General features: G+C 44.3%; 2 pseudogenes; both read right to left on the bottom strand.

Moving 5' to 3' along the window:
- Positions 1-330: 330 nt before the first annotated feature.
- On the bottom strand, positions 331-921 carry LOC143271769 (transcription initiation factor TFIID subunit 10 pseudogene; annotated as a pseudogene).
- A 7,862-nt stretch (positions 922-8,783) lies between these two features.
- On the bottom strand, positions 8,784-11,110 carry LOC102922465 (U4/U6.U5 tri-snRNP-associated protein 1 pseudogene; annotated as a pseudogene).
- Positions 11,111-20,857: the final 9,747 nt, after the last annotated feature.

Below are 20,857 nucleotides of genomic sequence, written 5' to 3'. Positions count from 1 at the left end.
TTTCACAAGATCATGGTCTGTGTACAGAGTGATCACAGAGGGGGTACAGTTATGTCAACAGGTACATTTTCCCTGAAACCTCAAGGGGGGTATCAAGGAAGGAGTGGAGTTTATACACAGGTATGGTGGTCCTTCCTGGAACACCTGCAACTATCCCAGTCACAGTTGAGCACATCTCTTAACAGAAATCTTTTTACATTGTTATATGGTTGCAGAGGAGATTGAACAATGGCTAAGTCAGGTTGCTCTTGGAACTAGAGTTTTAGTTTCTCATTTCCTGGTACTTGAAGTTTCTCTTTTCCTGAAGCTTGGGGGTGTAAACCTGAAGGGCTAGGGTCTTTCAGATACCACATTCGCTGAGGGCAGGTGAAAGTCCTCCATGGGAAGGGTGTACTTGCGGTCCTTGCTCTTGGTCAGGGAGCTGCCAGAGGCTGTGCCCTTCATTTTGCAGTGTTGTAGGGCATTGTTTGCAGTATCTGAGATGAACTTCTTGGCAGCTAGTGAGATGAGCCGAATTATGTGTGGGTCTGAAGCTTCAAAGCCAGCAGGGTTCAGGTAATAAGCAGTCACTGCATCTGGGATCCTAGGAGTGTAATTCTCCAGCTGCATCAAGAAGTTTGCAGGAGACGTGCTGGACACTACGGGCTTCCCTTCTCTGTTGGCCATTCTCGGCAGGGCATACAGGCCCTTAGACATTGCTCTTCAGGGGGAGCCAAGTCAGCTGCTGACACCTAGGCCGGCCCGCACTGGAGCCCGAGATGGGGCAGGTCCCCCTGCTGTCCTTCCTTGGCTGGCCTTGCTCTCAGAGGGTGTGCTGGTGGGCAGTGCGGTAGGAGCCCATACCTGGGGCACCCGACCTGTGACGGAGGCTGCACAGGCTGCTGCTGCCTCGGTGTCACTGCCTGATCCGCTGCAGCTCATGGTGCTGGTGGGAGAGGCAGAGAACCAGGCTTTTCTTTCATCATGATCTAGATCTAATTTTATTAAGGGATTTAATCCTTGTTTGTTTGTTTGTTTGTTTTTTGTTTTTCTAGACAGGGTTTCTCTGTGTAGCTTTGCACCTTTCCTGAAACTCTCTTTGGAGACCAAGCTGGCCTGGAACGCTGGTAGGATTTGCTGAAGGAAGAGGAGTCAGGAGGATCACTAGTTCGAGGCCAGCCTGGGCTACACATTTCCTTTTGACATTTTTGACAAACCTTCCCAAGATCAGATCCTCTGTCTAAAATCCCTTTGAGACTGGGAGTTGGGGGCACTGGCTTTTAATACCACCAGTGGGGAGGCAGAGGCAGAGGATCTCTGAGTTTGAGGCCAGCCTAGTGAGTAGTAATAAAAGACCCTAACCCTTTAGGCTTAACCCCCCCCCTGCCCCCAATCCTTAGGAGAATGAGGAAGTAAAGAGCTAGTTCCAGGGGCAAACTGACTCAGCCATTACTCAACCACCCTTACCACAATGTAGAGATTTCTGTTAAGAGATGCACTCAACTGTGACTGGGATAATTGCAAGTGTTCCAGGAAAGACCACTGTAACCTTTGTGTAACCTTCACTCCTGCTCCTGCCCTGATCCCCCCGCCCCCGAGATTCCGGGGGGGGGGGGGGGATGTACACAAGGATATGATTGTACCTACCCTGTGATTAGGCCATGATCTTTTGAAATTAGCCCCTAGACAGGAACCAATCAAAACAAAATTTCATGGGAATTAAAATCTTATGTCTTGTGTGGGTTTTTTTCCTTTAAAAGTACCTATGTGACTGCAGTAGGGTGCAACTCTTGGTATTGGGAGGGGAGGAGCCCCACTGTACAGCGGCATCAATAAACCTCTTGCTGTTTGCATCAACAGCACCGGAGTCTGGATTCTTGGGGCGCCCACCCGAGAAGTTTGTAGCCTGTGTCTGGAGTCTCTCAGTAACATGGTATAAAAGCTTACATGTAGAGGTGTAAATTAAGTCTGGGCTTAATGAAATTTTCTCTTTCACAGTAGCCACACCAACCAAGAAAAAACTAAGATGAAATGAGAGATGGGCTAGCCTGGGTGAGATGGGGCATCCTGATGGGGGTGAATGACTTGTCTGATCTGGAAACTGGTTACAGGTCTTCCAATCCCAGCAGGGTAAGTCAGTCACTCCAGGTTCTAAAGGTCAGCGTCCTTCCTAGCCATTCTGACCTTTATATCCACTTCCCCCTGGCTTTTCCTTTGGAGCCCCACCTCTTAGACACAAGCTGCCACCTGATTAAATGAGGAAGTTCTCACCCATTTAATCTTACTATTTGGGATTTTGCATTTGTAATTTGAGTGAATCAGACCTTATTTTGGTAATGGATGAAATCTGAGATGATGGTCAAGGTCCCAGGTTCATTCATAACACTCCTCCTCAAACTCTGAGCTCTGGGATTCATTGTCTAATTTACATTATTACTTTGGTAGAATTTTTTTTCCAGTTGATATCTCATACTATATCTTAGGCCTATCTGGAACTCTTACTGTACTCTGAGCCCACTTATGTATCTCAGTAATCCTCCTGTCTCAGTAGACCACATATAATAAGGTGTGTCAAGATTGATTAGATTTCCATGCAGAATAGAGAATGAATTGACACCACTTTGAAGACAATGTCCCAAATGCAGAGTCACTGTACAAACACTAGGGCTTGCTTCTTCCTCCCTTCCTCCCTCCCTCCCTCTCTTTCTCCACCCCTCTCTTCCTCCCTCCCTTCCTGTCTTCATTCCTTCCCTCCTACCTAGAGTAGGATACACCCAGGACCTGTCTAGACAACAGCATCAAAAAGCCTCAGAGGAGCAGCCAAGATGAGGTCTGTGGGGGGCCCAAAACAGCCTGATCACAGAGCTGCCATGACAGGCTTAGAGGCCCACACATCGCTTCTGGCAGGAAACAACTGGACCCAGGAAAAGCCATAAGCTGACTTCACCCAATGGTGCTGCATCTAAGGGGAAATACCTGAGGCCCAGACACAGCTTCTGGCAGGCAATCTCTGAACCCAGAGAAGCAGTAAGCTGACCCCACCCAGTGGGGCCTGCAACTAAGAGGAAATGCCTGACATTCCAAACATTCCCCATACCTAGACAAAAGTCAGCCAGTCAGGACCCTGAGCTCTGGAAATCCCCTCCCCCACACTGCCTGGGCTCTGGGCTTCTGCCCTCCCTGCTGAATTGGAGAGAGGCTCTAAGTTGTGAGCTTGAAATAATAAAGGCTCTTTGGGGCTGAGGGGCTCCCAGCTGGATCAGGCCCTCTGAATAGGTGAGACAGTTGATTGGCTTGATCAGTTTGGGAGGCATCTAGGCAGTGGGACCAAGTCCTGTGCTCATTCCATGAGTTGGCTGTTTGAAACCAGGAACTTATGCAGGGACACTTGGCTTAGTCTGGGAGGAAGGGACTGGACCTCCCTGGACTGAGTCTACCAAGTTGATCACAGTCCTCGGGGGAGGACTTGTCCTGGAGGAGGTGGGAATGGAGGGTGGGCTGGGGGTAAGGGGAGGGCGTGGGAGGGGGGAGAATAGGGGAACCCATGGCTGATATGTAGAACTGAATGGTATTGTAAAATAAAAAATATATATCACAAAAATAAATAAATAAATAAATAAAGGCTCTTTGGTTTTACATAAGGGATTCTCCATGGTGGTCTTTTGGGGATCCCTGCAATCTGGGCATAACAAGGTCCAGTGTCCTGAAGCTGGGGTGGGGGAGACAGGGAGCACTGCTTGACCTCCTGTGGATCTCATAGCTCTATGAAACTGGTCTACATCTTCAGTCAGTGACCAGAGGGAGATGCCACTCAGTATGCCCTCAGGCACTCAAGCAGCCCTAGGTGGCCCATTGATATTTCTTCTTGATTTCTCAGATGAACGTATTTGAGATCTGGTGCCAAGCCATCTTGAGTTGTAAACCAGAGAGGCCAAAGCAGGAGGATTGCAAGATGATGGCCTAGCCTTGTGTTTTATGCCCAGAGCTGTAGTACTAATTTTGCTCTTATCCCATTCAACATTATTAGAAAAATTGAATAGACAAACAGTATTCTGTCTTGTTGATTTTTTCAAAGAACCAACTCTTTGTTTCATTGATTTTTTGTATTGTTCTCTTGTTTTCTATTTCGTTGATTTCAGCCCTCAATTTGATTATTTCCTGGCGTCTATTTCTCCTGGGTGAGTTTGTTTCTTTTTGTTCTAGAGCTTTCAGTTGTGCTATTAATTCATTGGTATGGGATTGCTCCATCTTCTTTATGTGTGCATTTAGAGCTATGAATTTTCCTCTTAGCACTGCTTTCATAGTGTCCCATAAGTTTGGGTATGTTGTACTTTCATTTTCATTGAATTCTAGGAACTCTTCAATTTCTTTCTTTATTTCTTCCTGACCCATTGATGTTTCAGGTGGGCATTATTCAGTTTCCATGAGTTTGTGGGTTTTCTATAATTTTTGTTGTTGTTGAGGTCTAACTTTAAGGCATGGTGGTCTGATAAGATATAGGAGGTTATTCTAATGTTTTTGTATCTGTTGAGATTTGTTTTGTGTCCAAGCATGTGGTCAATTTTTGAGAAGGTTCCATTGGGTGCTGAGAAGAAGGTATATTCTTTTGTGTTAGGATGGAATATTCTGTAGATATCTATTGGGTCTATTTGAGTCATAACATCTGTTAGGTCCTTTATTTCTTTGTTAAGTTTCAGTCTGGTAGATCTATCTTTTGGTGAGAGTGGTGTGTTAAAATCTCCCACTACTAATGTGTGGGGTTTGATGTGCGTTTTAAACTTTAGTAGTGTTTCTTTTATGAATGTGGGTGCCTTTGTATTTGGAGCATAAATGTTTAGAATCGAGACTTCATCTTGGTGGATTTTTCCCGTGATAAATATGTAATGTCCATCCTGATCTCTTTTGATTGATTTTAGTTTGAAGTCTATTTTATTAGATATTAGGATAGCTACACCAGCTTGTTTCTTAGGTCCATTTGCTTGGAAAGCCTTTTCCCAGCCCTTTACTCGGAGGTAGTGTCTGTCTTTGAAGTTAAGGTGTGTTTCTTGTATGCAGCAGATGGATGGGTCCTGTTTTCTTATCCATTCTGTTAGCGTGTGTCTTTTTATAGGTGAGTTGAGACCATTGATATTGATGGATATTAATGTCCAGTGATTGTTAATTCCTGTTATTTTTTGTGGCTGTGTTGTGACAAACAGTATTCTGAATCTTAATTTACTTAAACTAAATCAGCTCAGCCAGCAAGGATGGCTCCTGATAAAGGTGCCTGCTGCCCTCCAGAAAGACCTGAGTTAAACTTTTAGAACCAATACAGTTGGTGGAAGGAGAGAGAGTGTCAGCTCACACAAGTTGTCTCCTTGCCTACACATACAAATTAAATATGTAGTAAACCAAGTTGACTGTCTTATGTTGGGCAAAAGTCTTCCACTAGTCTTAATGGCCTCTAGAGCCACTCCTGTACGAATACCAAAACTAGTCAATTCTAGTAGCTCAGGCCTTTAATCCCATCACATGTGGGACAGAAACAGGTGGACCTCTGTGAGTTTGAGGCCATCCTGGTCTTTGTAGTTATTTCAGGGCAGCTGGGGGTGAAACAAATATCTAAGTGGATTCCTCTTGAAGACTCGTGACATTGATGATGGACTCAGTGTCTCTCTTGCCCTTCCTGGCTCTAATACTAATCTTTAAGGCTTTGGTACACTCCTCAGGTTTCAACCAGCATAACGACCTACCAACAAATATGAGACAATCTGCGACCTAGAGCCTGAATCAAACATTTCTTTACTTCTTTGGGGCTGAGGAACCAACCCAGGGCTTTGAATATACTGAGTTTGTTCATCATCACTCAGCTGTATCCAAAGCCACTTTTCTCAAGCTACCTTGTGCAGTATCATGCCAGCTGTTATAAAATGGGCAATATATATCAGTAAGCCTTCCTCTAGATACAGGTCACATCATTCAATAGACACTTCCCTAAGATGCTCAAACAAGACTCTATCTCACATAGGTTTTGTTTTGTTTGTATTTTTAGACAGGCTCTCACTATATGGACCAAGCTAGTCTAGAACTCACAGTGATCTATTTGGTCCTGCCTTCCAGGGTTTAAAGGCCTGTACCATCACACCAGGCCCAAGAATTGGTTTTGTTTTGCACTAAAGTATTCAAACTTATGCTTTTATTTCTGTTCAACTGAACATCCCATAGTTCACTATTAAGTTATAGTCACTCAGTAACCCAAGCAACACGAATTATGGTCTCCATATGTCTTAAGATGAATGAGCTGTCTCTGGTAGCACAGGGTGGCAGGATGTGCTTGAAGATCTGGAGTCAGGAGTTGGGGTTGGTGAGAGACTGCTCCATGGGGGAAGGTCTTACCATCAAGCCTGAGTTCAATCCCTAGGACCCGCATGCTGAAAGGAGGAACCAGGCCCTGCAAGTTCCATGTGCACATTATGCAGACACAGAGTCCCCACCCCCAAAAATGAATCCAATAATCTTTTATCAAAAGATGAATGGGAAGAATAGAATCAGAAGCAGCTCTCACACACATTTGGAGAACAATTCAGGAAGCTGGGTTGAGAAAAGGCTTGGATCCTTGACAGGACACTTGGCACTGGGAGGGAGCTAGAGAAGCAGAGGGTGGCCTCTGGTGAACCTTGGTTTCATTTCAGGCCATTTACCTTTGTGCATGGAGAACCTTAAGACTGAGGTGGAATCCTGGGCAATGTTCTGGCTTGCTTTGTCAGACTCTTTGTATTGTCGTTAGGAATAAGATTATAGCAAATTCAGCATACCAGTGAATCTGTCTTCCACATACAGAAGCTGTGGTCCACACATGCCCCCACTCATACAGATAAGCACACAGAATAAACAAATATAACCAAAAATAAATAGGGAGGACAAGGCATGGTGACTCATGCCTTTTTGTTTTGTTTTGTTTTGAGACAAGGTTTCTCTATGGAGTCTGTCTTGGAACTCACTCTGTAGATCAGAATGGCCTAGAACTCATAGAGATCCACCTGCCTCTGCCTCCCTAGTGCTGGGATCAAAGGTGTGCACCACCATGTATAGGCAGGAAAATCTCTGTATGGTTGATACCAGTCTGGTCTACATAGTGAAATCCAGGACAGTCAGGGCCATATAGAGAGATCCTGTCTCAAAAAAACTAAAGAAATGAAAGACATCAAAGTTGTCCTTTCTTAGGTAGTGAGTGTGAGTCCAGGCGGGGCTGAATTAGAGCCCATCTCCAAAAACAAAGGAAAGAACCCTTAAATCAGATATAGTGGTGAAAACCTATGTTGAGGCAAGTTCCTGCCTGGCCTTGAATTCAAAGAGAACCACCGGCTTTTTCATCGTGCATGCTGGCATTAAAGGTGTGCACCACCACCATGCCTGCAGGAACATCTTTGTTTGTTTATTGTTTTATGAACATCTTCTGAGGCATAAGTATTCCAGTGGTGGCTGTGGGTTTAGTAACTCAAAACTGCCAGCATCAGCAGGGCATAGTGGCACACACCTTTAATCCCAGCACTGTGCAGGTAGAGGCTGGCAGATCTCTGTGAGTTCTAGGCCAGCCTAACATCATCACCAACATATGCTAGGGACATGAGTCTCTGAATGTAAGGTTTCCTTGTGAGCATAAACTGGTCACAGACAGGCAAAATTACCTCCAAAACCTGCTGGGCTGAAGAAAATCCCAGGAGACAAAGAAGACTAGATGAAAGGCCACATACCAAGTAAAGTAAATATGCTACCCATTCAGGCCCACTCTCAACTCTAGCACTGGTCCCACAATTATGGCATTCCCAAGACTCAAGGGATTTCATTTTTGGGCTCAAGACATTAATAAAGCTTAACTCATATGGCATGCAGGAAATCTAGCTAGCTATATGATGGTCTATTATCATGTATATGTTGAGATTTGGGGGTAAATTATACCATAGGTTATTTCCAAATGCAATACCCTTCTCGAAGTTCTAGGTCACCAGATCCTAAGTAAGAGCTATGGTTAAGAAGTATAATTAAGATGGGATGGGACCAGACCTGCAGAGAACGAGGGCTCAGGGATTAAGAGAGTATGCTGTTCTCTGGAGGACCTGACTTTGGGTTTCAGCATTCAGATCAGGTGATGGATCTTGTAACTGCAGTCCCAGAGAACCCAATGTCCTCTTCAGACCTCTATGGGAACCATATGCGCGTGCACACAAATACATACATAAAGCAAAGTAAATTATTTTGAAAACTGGACCAGATTCTGAGAGCCTCGGAAAGGAGGAGTGTTGCTTGTGGAGACAGGCTGTTATTAGCATTTAGGACACCTTGCCTGCCCTCAGTGTCCTGACAGGATATATCTCAGTTACAGCCGCTAAGAGCACCCCCTGTGCACATTTCCTATGTTTCCTTACATAGGACGAGCCGTGTACACCTCTTGCCTCTTTCTCTTCCTTCAGTCTTATCCCCAGAGACCCATCTCTGCCCCCTCTGTTCCCCTCAATAAACCTCCCATGTGGGCCAGTTGTATGGTGTGACTCCTTCCCAATGACTCAACTTTTTGTAAATACAGCAGTGTCTGTGATTCAAGCTTGTCTTGAGCTTTAAGCAATCCTCCATCCTCAGCCTCCCTAGTGCTCGGTATAGGCAAAAGCCATGACAGTATTTCACTTCCTTTTTATTTATGTGACTTCCTGTCTTAGCTTTTAAATTCTTTTATTTATCCCTCTGGTAAATGAAAAGACTTAAAAAAAAACTATGAAAAAATGAGGGGACTTTATTTAACATATGGGAGGGCAGGGAGGAAGGCGGCTTCATTTGGTGATGGTGTTTGTGTTCATGCTCTTGCTGCTTCCACTGAGCACAGGTTTGGTGTCTTTTGGGTCTTCAGCTTCTCCTGGAGCAATGCCACAGTGCCCAGGGGTGTATCACTGGAACTCATCTTCTGCAGGAGCGCTTCCTCATCCAGCTTCTTCATCTGCCGCTCAGTCTTCATCTTGCCTGAACCCTTCCTGTGGAAGCGGTGGGAGAGCTGCCTTAAGCCTCCTTGGGCATCAGTTTCCTGCCGGTCTTGTCCACATACTCAATCTTAACATCAGGCTTGTAACTGTCCTTCTCCTTGAAGTCCTGGGTGAAGTCCCTGTGCTCCTCGTGCTGGCTGTACTTATCATCGATGGCCATCTTATCCTCGATGCAATACACAGCTGAGGGCACTGACTTCCTGGGAGCCTTCACCCTGGCCACCTTTTGTACTGTGGTCTCCAGCAGTCCTTTGTTCAGACACAGGAGCAGGGCAGCTGCCAGCCCTCTGTTCACTATGGGCTCCTCATCCAGGATGGTGGTAGAGGAAGCAGAGAAATCCTATTGCTGCTTCTCCTCATCCAGGTTGATGGTGCTTCCGCCAAGGTTCTCTTCCCCATCTGATTTTCAGCCACCATTGCCAGAGCTCTTCATCCCTTTCAAAGTCCATGAGCTTCTCCTGCTCCTCCCGGTTGCCAGCCAACCCGTAGGTGGGGATCTTCCCCGCAGTGTGCTGCAGAATTCCGAAGTGGCATCGAACACCAAGGCCCCCTTCCGCTCAGGGTCCTCTCCCTCCTCCCAGCCTTGCGAGCGAGACTCCAGCTTCATTCCAATCTCCACCACCTTCTCACCTCTGTCTCGAAGCTGCTAGAGTTGCTGCAGCTGCTGCAGATGGTGCCCCTGCTCCAGGTGCATTTGCAGCTCCAGTTCTGCTTCATCTTCTTTCAGCACCTCTGGGGACCCTGATGGAAGGTCTCTCCCATCCTCTTCCTCACTGATATTCATGTTCTCTATTCGAGTATCATCTAATGGTGGGGGCTGAGCCACAGGATCCTTCTCCTCATCCTCCAGAGCTTCGTCCTCCACCTTGGGAACTCAGAGCCGACCTGAGACCCGAAGCCTGGATCCAAAGTCCCCATCCCGAGTCTGGTCCCCAAGAGGCAGCAAGTCATCTGCCCTCATTACCACCTCCTTCTTCTTTCGGATTTTCTTTTCGCCTGGTCTTTTTGAAGGTTGCCATCTCTTCAGGACTTAGGTACTCAGAGGCAAGCCGGGGCCCTACAGAGCTCAGAGACTGAGCCTGCAGCACTAGCTTGGCCCGGATCTCTTCTAGCTCGCACTCCCTCACTCCATCAGCCATGCCACCCTGCTCCTAAGGGAAGGAATGTGGTCGCTCACCCTCCAGCTCCTCATCATATTTGGCCAGGACAGAGCGGGGTGTTTGCTGTGCCAAATCATCAACACTCTCATCTTCCTCATAGGACAGGTAGTTGGGTTTCTTCTTCCGAAGCTCCGCATTCTTGTCTGCCCGCTCCTTGTCCACCAGGTTCACATTCACCAGCACATCCTCCCGCTCCTGTAGTACTTGCTTGTCCTTGAGGGTGAGAACCACAGTCTCCCCTTCTCGAAAGGAATCGATGGCATGTTCCACAGTGAGACCTTGCAAGTCCGTGGCACTATGTAAGTCCCGTAGCCTCTGTTCAAACTCCTCCTCACCAGAGTGCTCACACCAAACTCTTGGTCCATCTCCTCTAGTAGCTTGACCTGCTTCTCTGCCAGGTCCTTCTCTGCAGCTGCCCGCTCCTCTCAATCCAGGATGCGGTGTCATCCAGGCAGGGGTCATCCCCTCCCAAATTCTTTATTTTCCCCAATTTTTGCTTAAACGCTTTTTTTTTTTCTTCGAGACAGGGTTTCTTTGTGTAGCTTTGTACCTTCCCTGGAACTCACTTGGTAACCCAGGCCGGCCTGGAACTCACAGAGATCGGCCTGGCTCTGCCTCCCGAGTGCTGGGATTAAAGGCATGGACCACCACCACCCGGCCAGCAAACGCTTTTTGCAGCTGAGATTTATCCTCTCAGGACCCTAAGCGCAGGCCAGGTGTCCTAAATGCTGAGGCACACCCTGTCTCCACAAGGAACACTCATCCTTTCAGAGGCTTTCAGGATCTGGTTACAGGTTTTAAAATAATTTACTTTGCTTTTATGTATGTCCATGTGTGTATGTACATATGGTTCCCATAGAGGTCTAAAGAGGGCATTGGGTCCTCTGGGACTGCAGTTACAAGAGCCACCACCTAACCTGAGTGCTGAAACCCAAACTCAGGTCCTCCAGAGAACAGCATGCTCTCTTAATCTCTGAGCCCTCTGTCTCTGCAGGTCTGGTCCCTCCCCATCTTAATTATAGTTTTTAACCATAGCTCTTAGAAACTGGTGACCTGGAACTTCGAGAAGGCTACTGCATTTTGAAATAACCTATAGTATAATTTACCCCAAATCTAAACATATACATAATAGACTATTATATTGTTAGCAAGAGTGTCCTGCCTGCCATATGAATTCAGCTTTATTAATGTCTTGAGAGTGAGAGATGGAAATCCCTTGAGTCTTGGGAATGCCATAATTTTGGGACCCATGCTAGAGTTGAGGGTGGGCCTGAATGGGCAGCATATTTACTTTACTTGGTATGTGGCCTTCCATGTAGTCTTCTTTGTCCCCTGGGATTTTCTTAAGCCCAGCAGGTTTTGGTGTTAATTTTGCCTGTCTGTGACCAGTTTATGCTCACAAGTAAACCTTTCATTCAGAGACTCATGTCCCTGTAAATGAGAATGAAAATAAAATAAATAAACAAAAACCACAAACAAGAGCCATGCTTGCCTGAGCCTCTAGAAAGAAGGTTGGTCACTTAGTTAGTCCCTGGCCATCCTGCATGAGGGGAGACCATGCCCCAGATAAAGAGACTGATAAATGGAAGTAAACAAAGTAAACAGGCTATCAAAAATGTCTCAGTAGCTCACACGAATAGTTTCAGCCCTTGAGGATCTGAAGCAGGAAAAATTGTCTTTAGAATGAGTGAGTTAGTCTGGACAATGTAGCAAGGCCCTGACTCAAAAAGAAATGAGAAGACTTTGTGTACTGCAGACTTCTAATCCCAATATAATAAAAAATTCTTCAGTAGCTGGGCAGTGGTGACACATACCTTTAATCCCAGCACTCGGGAGGCAGAGGCAGGCAGATCTCTGTGAGTTTGTGGCCAGCCTGGGCTACAGAGTGAGTTCCAGGACAGCAGGAATGCTTCATAGAAAAACCCTGTCTGAGCTTAGATGCAAGATGGTAAAACATAGGTAGCAAACTTCTGCCCTCTGGGGTTCTCCCATTGTGCTGTAAGCCTGTATTTAAGACCTCCTCCCTCTTTCAGTAATCGGCATTCGGAAAATAAAAAAAAAAAAAAAGAAAAAAAAAGAGAAAGAAAGAAAAGAAAAGAAAAAAAGAAAAGAAAAACCCTGTATGGACAAAGAAGAAAAAAAATTCCAGTCGAAAAGGGCTACACATTTGACTCCAGGCGAGCCTCAGAAAACCAAAATTACATAAATATTACATAAATAAACAATCCAATAGCTTGTTAATAACTTAAAACACCTGGATACAAAACTTAGTACCTTCTGTCTTTAGAGAGTGGCATGATTATAGATATCTTACACAGCCATACCTGGGACTTCAGCCCCTTCAACAAAAATGCTGGGATGTGCCTCAACTGGTGGTGTGCTTGACTCTCATGTATGAAGCCTGGGTTCAATTTCAGAACTCCACTAATGAGGCTCAGAATTGTATAGCTGTAATGTCACTGTTCTGGTGGAAGATCCACCTCAGCCCCTGGCGCCCTGGCATTCCCGAACCCAAAGAATCTGGAATGTTCTAGTGGAAGCACCACCTCTCTGCCTAGACCCAGCCACTCTGAAAGTCCCTTTAAACCCGGCTCCTTCCCCAGAGATTCTCAAGACCACTTATGGTGATATTTTATTTGTGCTGAATAGTGATTTTATTTGTATGTTAATAAATAAAGTTGCCTGGGTGCCAGAGCCATCTCTCCAGTCCCATAATATCTTTTCTTTTTCTTTTTTTTCATTTGTGTTTTGTCTTTTAGGTACTTTTAAAGGGAAAAAAAAAACCACAAAAGCCATAAGATTATAATTCCCACGCAATTTCGTTTCGATTGGTTCATGTCTAAGGGCTAATTTCAGAAGATCATGGCCTAATCACAGGGTAGGTACAATCACGTCCATGTGCACTTTTTTTTCCGGAACCTCAATGGTGGTATCAGGGTGGGAGTGAAGGTTACACAAAGGTTACAGTGGTCTTTCCTGGAACACTTGCAATTATCCCAGTCACAGTTGAGTGCATCTCTTAACAGAAATCTCTTTACATTGTGGTAAGGGTGGTTGAGTAATGGCTGAGTCAGTTTGCCCCTGGAACTAGCTCTTTACTTCCTCATTCTCCTGGGGGTTGGGGGGAGGGTGTAAGCATGAAGGGTTAGGGTCTTTCATTACTACTCACCAGGCTGGCCTCAAACTCAGAGATCCTCCTGCCTCTGCCTCCCCACTGGTGGTATTAAAAGTGAGTACCCCCAACTCCCTGTCTCAAAGGGATTTTAGACAGAGGATCTGATCTTGGGAAGGTTTGTCAAAAATGTCAAAAGGAAATGTGTAGCTGGAGAATTTCTCTTCAGCTCCGGCTGCCAAATCCCACCAATCCCAGAGCCCACTTATAAAATAAACACACAGACTCTTACATTATTTAAACTGCTTGGCCATTAGCTGAGGCCTATCATTGTCTAGCTCTTACTCTTGTATTTAGCCCATTTCTATTAATCTTTACTTTGCCACGTGGCTCGTGGCAAATCTATACCTTGCCACATGGCTGGTGGCTTACCGGCGTCTTTATATGCTGCTTGTTCTGGTGGTGGCTGCAGTGTCTCTCCCTCCTTCTTCCCTTTTCCCTAGTTTTCCTCTCTCTTTGTCCTGCCTATACTTCCTGCCTGGTCACTGGCCATCAGTGTTTTATTTATATAGAGTGATATCCACAGCAAAACGGTGCTTGGGTGTCACGGTGCCAAAATCTATCTGCGGCACACTGCTCACGGACATCCATATTCAAAAAGTTCAAAACAAAAAGAACATGATTTAATGTATTATGTGGTGATTGAGGGTCAATTTTTTCCTTTTTTATTTTTATTTTTTGAAGTTGTATTTTAAGACTGCTATGAGTCCTTTCTACAAAACCTTGTCCCTGAGGATTATAAGGAATACCTGTTTTATGTACAATTTCCCATTGGGTACAAAATTGTTGAAATGCCTTACTACTATATCCAGAACCATTATCAGTTTTAATAATTTTTGGTATACCCATATACGAAAAACACTTCAAGCAGTGCATAATTACATGTTTTGTAGCTTCCCTAGGTTGTGCACTAGCCATTCAAAATCCTGAATAAGTGTCAATGGTCATATGTACATCTTAATTTGCCAAATTCTGCAATATGAGTAACATCCATTTGTCATAGGTGATTGAGAAGAAGACCTCGAGGGTTTACCCCTAAGTGAGGGACAGGAAAATATTTTGGACATACCCCACATTGTTTAACTATTTGACGAGCTGCTTCTTTGGTAAGATTGAATTGCTTTCTTAAGCTTTTGCTATTTTGATGATGAAGAGCATGTGACTGTTGAGCCATTTCCACTTGGGATAATGCTACTCTCTTTGTTAACTTATCAGCCACTGCATTACCCTCAGCTAAAGGACCAGGAAGATTGGAGTGAGCTCTAATATGGCCCACAAAGCAAAACAGCTTTCTTTTGTGGAATAGCGTCTTGAATTTATTGAAACATTTTGACTTGATGGTTGTTAGTTCCAATATTTCCACCAAAACTGTTACTATTCAAAGGAGTCAAGAACATAGACATTCTTTCATGAAACATATCCTTCATTAGCTTACTCTGAGAAAAAGCATTTTCAGGATTCACTTCATTAGCTTTAACTCCTGATATTATTAGCAGCTGTTATATTTTAGTGTTGATTTCTTATAAGGAACTTTCAGGTGAAGCAACTATTTTTTTTTGGAATTTTTTTTCTTTTATTTTACAATACTATTCAGTTCTACATAACAGCCACAGATTCCCTTGTTTTCCCCCTTCCTGCCCCCTCCCCTTCCCCCCAGCCCCCCCCCCCCATTCCCACCTCCTCCAGGTCAAGGCCTCCCCCGAGGACTGAGATTGACCTGGTAGACTCAGTCCAGGCAAATGGAAACACATGAACTATGAACCAAAGGCTGAGGGGCCCCCAACTGGATCAGGCCCTCTGAATAGGTGAGACAGTTGATTGGCTTGATCTGTTTGTGAGGCATCTAGGCTGTGGTACCAGGTCCTGGGCTCCTTGCATGAGTTAGCTGTTTGAAACCTGGGACTTATGCAGGGAAGCAACTATTTTTTTAAGACAGCTTTTTTGAAGTTTGTTTCCAGTCTATAAAGCAGTCATTGCTTTTTTTGAATGCCTGTTTCTTATCCCCTTAATTAGATTTGCAAAGGAATCACTCATTGAAGGCTATTTGTTCAAGAGGTAAAGAATTTTTAAGTTTCCTCATATCTAAGACAACATTCAGTGTATAAACTGCTTTCTCAAGGATTTTAAAGTGGCTTGTTTGCTCTTATAGGTAGCTTTTTGTCTGACCTGAGTTCTCAAGAGGTAAGATTAAGCTTTCTAGCATTGCTTTCAGAAACTTCATTCTGAGCTATAAAGTTTTTGAACATATCACCATGTTTAGCCTCCATCTTTAGCTGAAATACTACATTTCCCAGAAATCATTTCTCTTCATCAGCTCACTGTTAGGAGCTAGTTTATGGACTCCATTTCCTATAGTTATTTTGGGGTCTAGGAGTCAACCTCCAGTTCTCTTTTACCAGACTTGCTTTAGAAGTTTTTGCTTTTGCAACAAGAGGTTTGAACCAAGAGTTTTAAGTTTTCAGTTATGGGACATTGAGAGATTTTTATTCTTTCCTCATCTGGCTTTAACAGGAGTCCTGCCTTCCTTAGACTCTGGCCCCAGATCAGAACCCAACCTGCCTCCTTAGCTGGCATTGAGGCTGGCATTCCTGATAGCAACTTTCCTCCGGGCTTGTGTTTGCCTTAGCCAGTCAGTGAAAAACAAAGACATTTACAACAACTTTTCCATAGCTCCTTCAGAGAGATTTTTCTCCCACTGATTTTATTCTCATTTTGCTTGTTCCTTTCCCCCCAGATGCAGAGCTTCAGGTATCTGTCTGGGGCTCTGTACCTCTGCTAGCTGCCTTTGAATGTAGGGGCTTCCCCCACCCCCAAATCTGCCTCAAACTAGCAGCTGTCAGGTCATGCATTTTCTGGGGAGGAATCTGTCCCTTCTCCATTTCTTCAGAGAGTCTTTCTCTGACAGTTCCCAGTTTGGTCTCAGTTTATCCCCTCTGCCCCAGAAACAGTTTTTGACATGAAAGTGGCAGCTTTTCCTGTTACTGAAGACAGGGGCTCTTTGTCCGCTTCTGTTTTCGGGGTCTGTGGAGTTTGTGTTCATAAATCAAGCTTCTGCTTTTCTAACAGGGGAGGTTTTTGCCATCTCTAAACTCCCATTAGGACAGGTGTTTTGCCTCATCAGGCCTTCACCTGGCCCAGTCCCCCAGTGGGTTGCATTTGCTTGTCTGGGTGCTCAAGGACAGAGTTTATGCCAGAGGCAATCACCCCTTAGGGCTACACTCCCTCATCTCACAGGGAGTCAGTTGAAACAAAGCTTTTCTCAAAGAGATGCTTTCTCTGATAGAAAGAAAGCTTTACTCCTGGATAGTTCTGTTCTGCCCTGCCTGGGCTCTTTCCCCAGACAGCATTCTGACTCAGCAGCACAATTGCTTCAGACACAGTTCAGCTTTACTGTTTCCCCAGAAAGGTTGGGTCCTTACTCTGATAGAAAAGCTTTTTCCTCAGATTTCTTTTTTGCAGCTATGGACCTATCAACCCGGGACTTGTAGGAAAGCGGATAACTGTGCCGTTCCCACTGGCTTTAGCTTGCTTAGCCATCTTCCCCTGGGTCCTGTACCTTCCTGCCTCAGCTCTGTGCTCCAGGAAGTTTACAACTGCAGGAATCCTAGTATCCCTGAAATGCACTCCAACTCAGAGGCTGGCCAGTGGCCTCTGGGTTATTGGTCTGAAGCAGGGATGCAATGCTAAAGGAGTTTGCATTGCTTCAGGGGACTTTTGCTTTAGTATGATTAAGCACCTTTTCATTCTGAAAAGGCTCACTCAAAAACAAAACACTTGATGCCTCAGCTCAGCTGTAACTGAAAAGCTTGGGGTTTTTTTTTTGTTTTTTTTTGTTTTTTTTTTTTTGCTTTTCCCAGTAAAGTTTCCTGCCCTTTTGGGCTCTCTGTAGCTCTTTACCCTTACTCTCCCAAGCTTTTCCCTCAGGGTACTCTGACCCACTGTCTTTTATTAGCTTGAAGAGACAGAGCTTTGAAGAGGTTTTTAGGAACTTGTCCCTGCTTCCTGCATTGCAGGGATGATTTTTAAAGCTTGAAAGAGAACTTAGAGAGGTTTTGCCCTCTTAAGAGGTTTGTTGTTTTCCTTTTGAACTAATCACAGGTGACTCCTATACTAATATCTTCAGGTGATTCTAATGTTTGTCTTCCTGAGAGAGAGAGTTCTGAAAGGCTTTAGTTTTTAAGAGAGCTTTTAGTTTAAGAAAGAAAGAATAAGACTTTTTAGAGAGATTTTCCCCAAATTTCCCAAGAAAAACTTTAGTTTTTTTTGTTTTTGTTTTTGTTTCTGTTTTTCAGAGCTGAGGACCGAACCCAGGGCCTTGTGCTTGCTAGAAAGCTTTTTAGTTTAAGCGAAAGATTTTTTTTTTCCCAAGAGAGAAAGACCAACTTTTCCCAAAACTTCTAAACTTTAAACTTTGGTTTTTTACACCCCCATTTTTGCCTCAGGGAGAAATCACTTTCTCCTGCTGCTTGGACTTAGCATTTCAGCTGTCCCCATGTCAAAAGCTTCCATAGGAAACTTTTTCTTCCCCATAAGCTCAAAGAAGAGCTTTTTTACTACCTGTAAAGCTAAAATAAAAAAAGATTTTTTCCCCCAGTTTGTGTTCATAGCCCCCAAAGTTAGAAAATTGAAGAGTTTTTCTGTCTAGTTGCCTTACTTATTTTTTTCTAAACGATCTTACACTTCTAAGTTTTTCCTACACTATATTACTACACTATATCTTAAACTTATTTTTCAGATAGAAATAGAGAAAGGGATAGAAGATGTTGTGCCCAGATCGTAACCCCCAGAGAGACCACCAAGGATGAGCATACCAGAATGCAAAAGCAAGGTTTATCTGTTACAAGACATGACAGGAAATTCATCTCAAACCATCTCAAGTGAGGCAGGGAAGAGTAACTCTTTTGGGGGGAAGTCAGTTTTTATAGGTGAAACCCATAAAATTTCTTAGAGGGGAGGGGGTTAGTAGGGGTCCATCCTTGAATGGTCCAGCTTTTCCCTGGCCTGGACTTTATCTTATTCTAGCTTATCTGCTTGCCCTGTCAGGAGTTTTACCTCTCTGGGGTCTGGTCATGTTGTCTCCGGAGAGGGGCATCTTGTGGTTAATTGGTTACCATCAGACATCCTGACTCTGTTCTTTTGAGTTCCTGGGGCTGGCACCATCATTTCTGGGGACTTGAAACTGGCCTGGGTCTATCTATAGAGATATCGTTGTCTAAGGCCCCCTTTTTGAGGGTCTTGTTGTGCCTAGATAGCATCCCCAAAGCTGCCACTGGAGACTTTAGGTACAGAATGCAAAAGTAAGGTGTATTCTAAGTTTACAAGCCTCCAGGGAGGCTCTTCCAAATCTCTCACTCACAGCAGGGAGGTTGGAAGGAGCTCTCCCCTTTCTTTGTGAGGCTAGTTCTTAAAGGCACAGACCATATAATTTATTTTAACCTGCCTCCCGTTTTAGTCTTTTGGTTGAATATCCTGACTGTGTTTTCCAAAGTCCCTCTAGCAGATACAGCCACCTGGGGAAAAGGGGTCTAAGTTCTTATCTACACTTAGGAATCCTGGTTTAAGCTTCTCTTTGTCTGTAGGGGATAGAGTGGGGGGTTTTACTGAGGTATCACAGAAGATAGAAAATTTTGACAGAAGAGAATTTTGCGCTGCAGCATTGGATATCCTTCCAGTCCATTTTCCTTTTCTCTCAAGGATAAAACCCCTGCCCCACAATAATATATATACTTTCGTCAAAAACTCTGTAATGAAACTATTATTTTCCTTTTTCTTTAGTCCCCATTACTTTGTCTTTAGTCCTTGTTGATTTGTCTGTAGTCCCCCACTTTTGTCTGTAGTCCTTCCCCTTTCTTTTCTTTTTTCTTTAGTCCCCGTTCATGGCGCCATTAAGTGGGACGTTTACCCACCAACCCCACAGATGCCCAGTGTTTTCTTGAGTGTGAGCAGCAGGAAATATTAGATAGAAGGTTTAGATTGTGAAGATAAACAGATGGAAAATAAAGGCTAGCCTTGAGTAGGGCCTGGAACCTTTCCCAATGGCCGACTGTTTCTGCCCCAGGGTATTTATAGAGACGCCAAGGTGTGGAGCAAAGAACCTCCCCCCAGCACAGCCAAGGGCAGACCATCTCAGACACCTGCACTCAGGCCCATGGTCCTGATCATCCCCTCTATGAGGACCTGTTGGGTAAAGCCAGGAGGAACCTGAAAATGGGCTCCCACACATATCACAGGGCAGTAAGATACAGAATAGTTGCTGAGTGTTGGAATCCAGTCTAGGCACCATACTAACACCATACTGAGTTCCAGCTAAACTTAGGTACACTGTAAAACCCCATCTCAAACGATTCAGAAACTAAGTCCATCAAACCATAACTAACAAGTCACTGTGCCTTAGTTGGGTCAATGAATTGGTAAGTAACTTTTGCCTTAGTTAGTCTAAGTCTTTTCATGGGTGAAGATCTGATCCACTCCACACAGACAACATCAAAATTCCAAAAGAAGTGGGTGGAGCCTCAGTCATTCAATCAGACTTCAGATTTCATCTGGGAGGTGTGTCGAAAGGTGTATAAGGGTCAGAACCATCAGATATCCTCAGTCTTGGAGCCAGGAGCCTCTTGGAGTCATCGTCTCCCAGGGCTAGGATCTGGAAATCTGTTACCAGTGTTCAGATCAGGTAAGTAAGTCCTTTACCTCCATCAAGTCACCCTGTCTCACCCAGAGTCTAGCCTTAGGTTCACCTCAATGTATTATTTCTATCTCTTTTAGTTGCTAATTTTTTTGTTTTTATGACAAGAACTTCCTATATAACTCTGCCTGGCCTCAAGTTCTCAGAGATTCTGCTGGATAATAATCAGAGCCAGCAAGTTTTGTTTATGTCAAAGTCATTATTTGAGTCTGTTTGTAGTGTCTCTGTTTAGAGGCAGTTCCACTGTGAATATCAGGGTGAACCTGAACTCCAGGAAATTCTGGGGGGTAGTTACACACGAATCAGTCAAAAGATTTGACTGCTAGTCTTTTTCATTTTCTTTCTTTCTTTCTTTCTTTCTTTCTTTCTTTCTTTCTTTCTTTCTTTCTTTCTTTCTTTCTTTCTTTCTTTCTTTCTTCCTTCCTTCCTTCCTTTCTTTCTTTCATCCTTTCTTTCTTTCCCTCTTTCTCTTTCTTTCTTTCCCTCTTTCTCTTTCTTTCTTCCTCTTTCTTTCTTTCTCTTCCTCTTCCTCTTCCTCTTCCTCTTTCTCTTTCTTTCTCTCTCTCTTTCTTTCTTTCTTTCTTTCTTTCTTTCTTTCTTTCTTTCTTTCTTTCTTTCTTTCTTTCTCTTTTCCTTTCTCTTTCTCTCTTTCTTTTTGGTATTTTGACATGTCACAGAATCTCTCTGTAGAACAGGCTGACTTGAACTCATAGAAATTGTCTCCAAGTGATGAGATTAAAAGCATGTGCCACGAACGCCCAGCTTGTGCTGATGTTTAGGTCAATTTAAATTAGAAATGGTTGTGTATACCTTTAATCCCAGCACTTGGGAGGCAGAGGCAGGCAGAGCT

This window comes from Peromyscus maniculatus, chromosome 2, assembly GCF_049852395.1.
Source record: "Peromyscus maniculatus bairdii isolate BWxNUB_F1_BW_parent chromosome 2, HU_Pman_BW_mat_3.1, whole genome shotgun sequence".
NCBI lineage: Eukaryota > Metazoa > Chordata > Mammalia > Rodentia > Cricetidae > Peromyscus > Peromyscus maniculatus.
The sequence above is the reverse complement of the archived record's forward strand: the minus strand, read 5'-3'. Positions and strand labels throughout refer to the sequence as shown.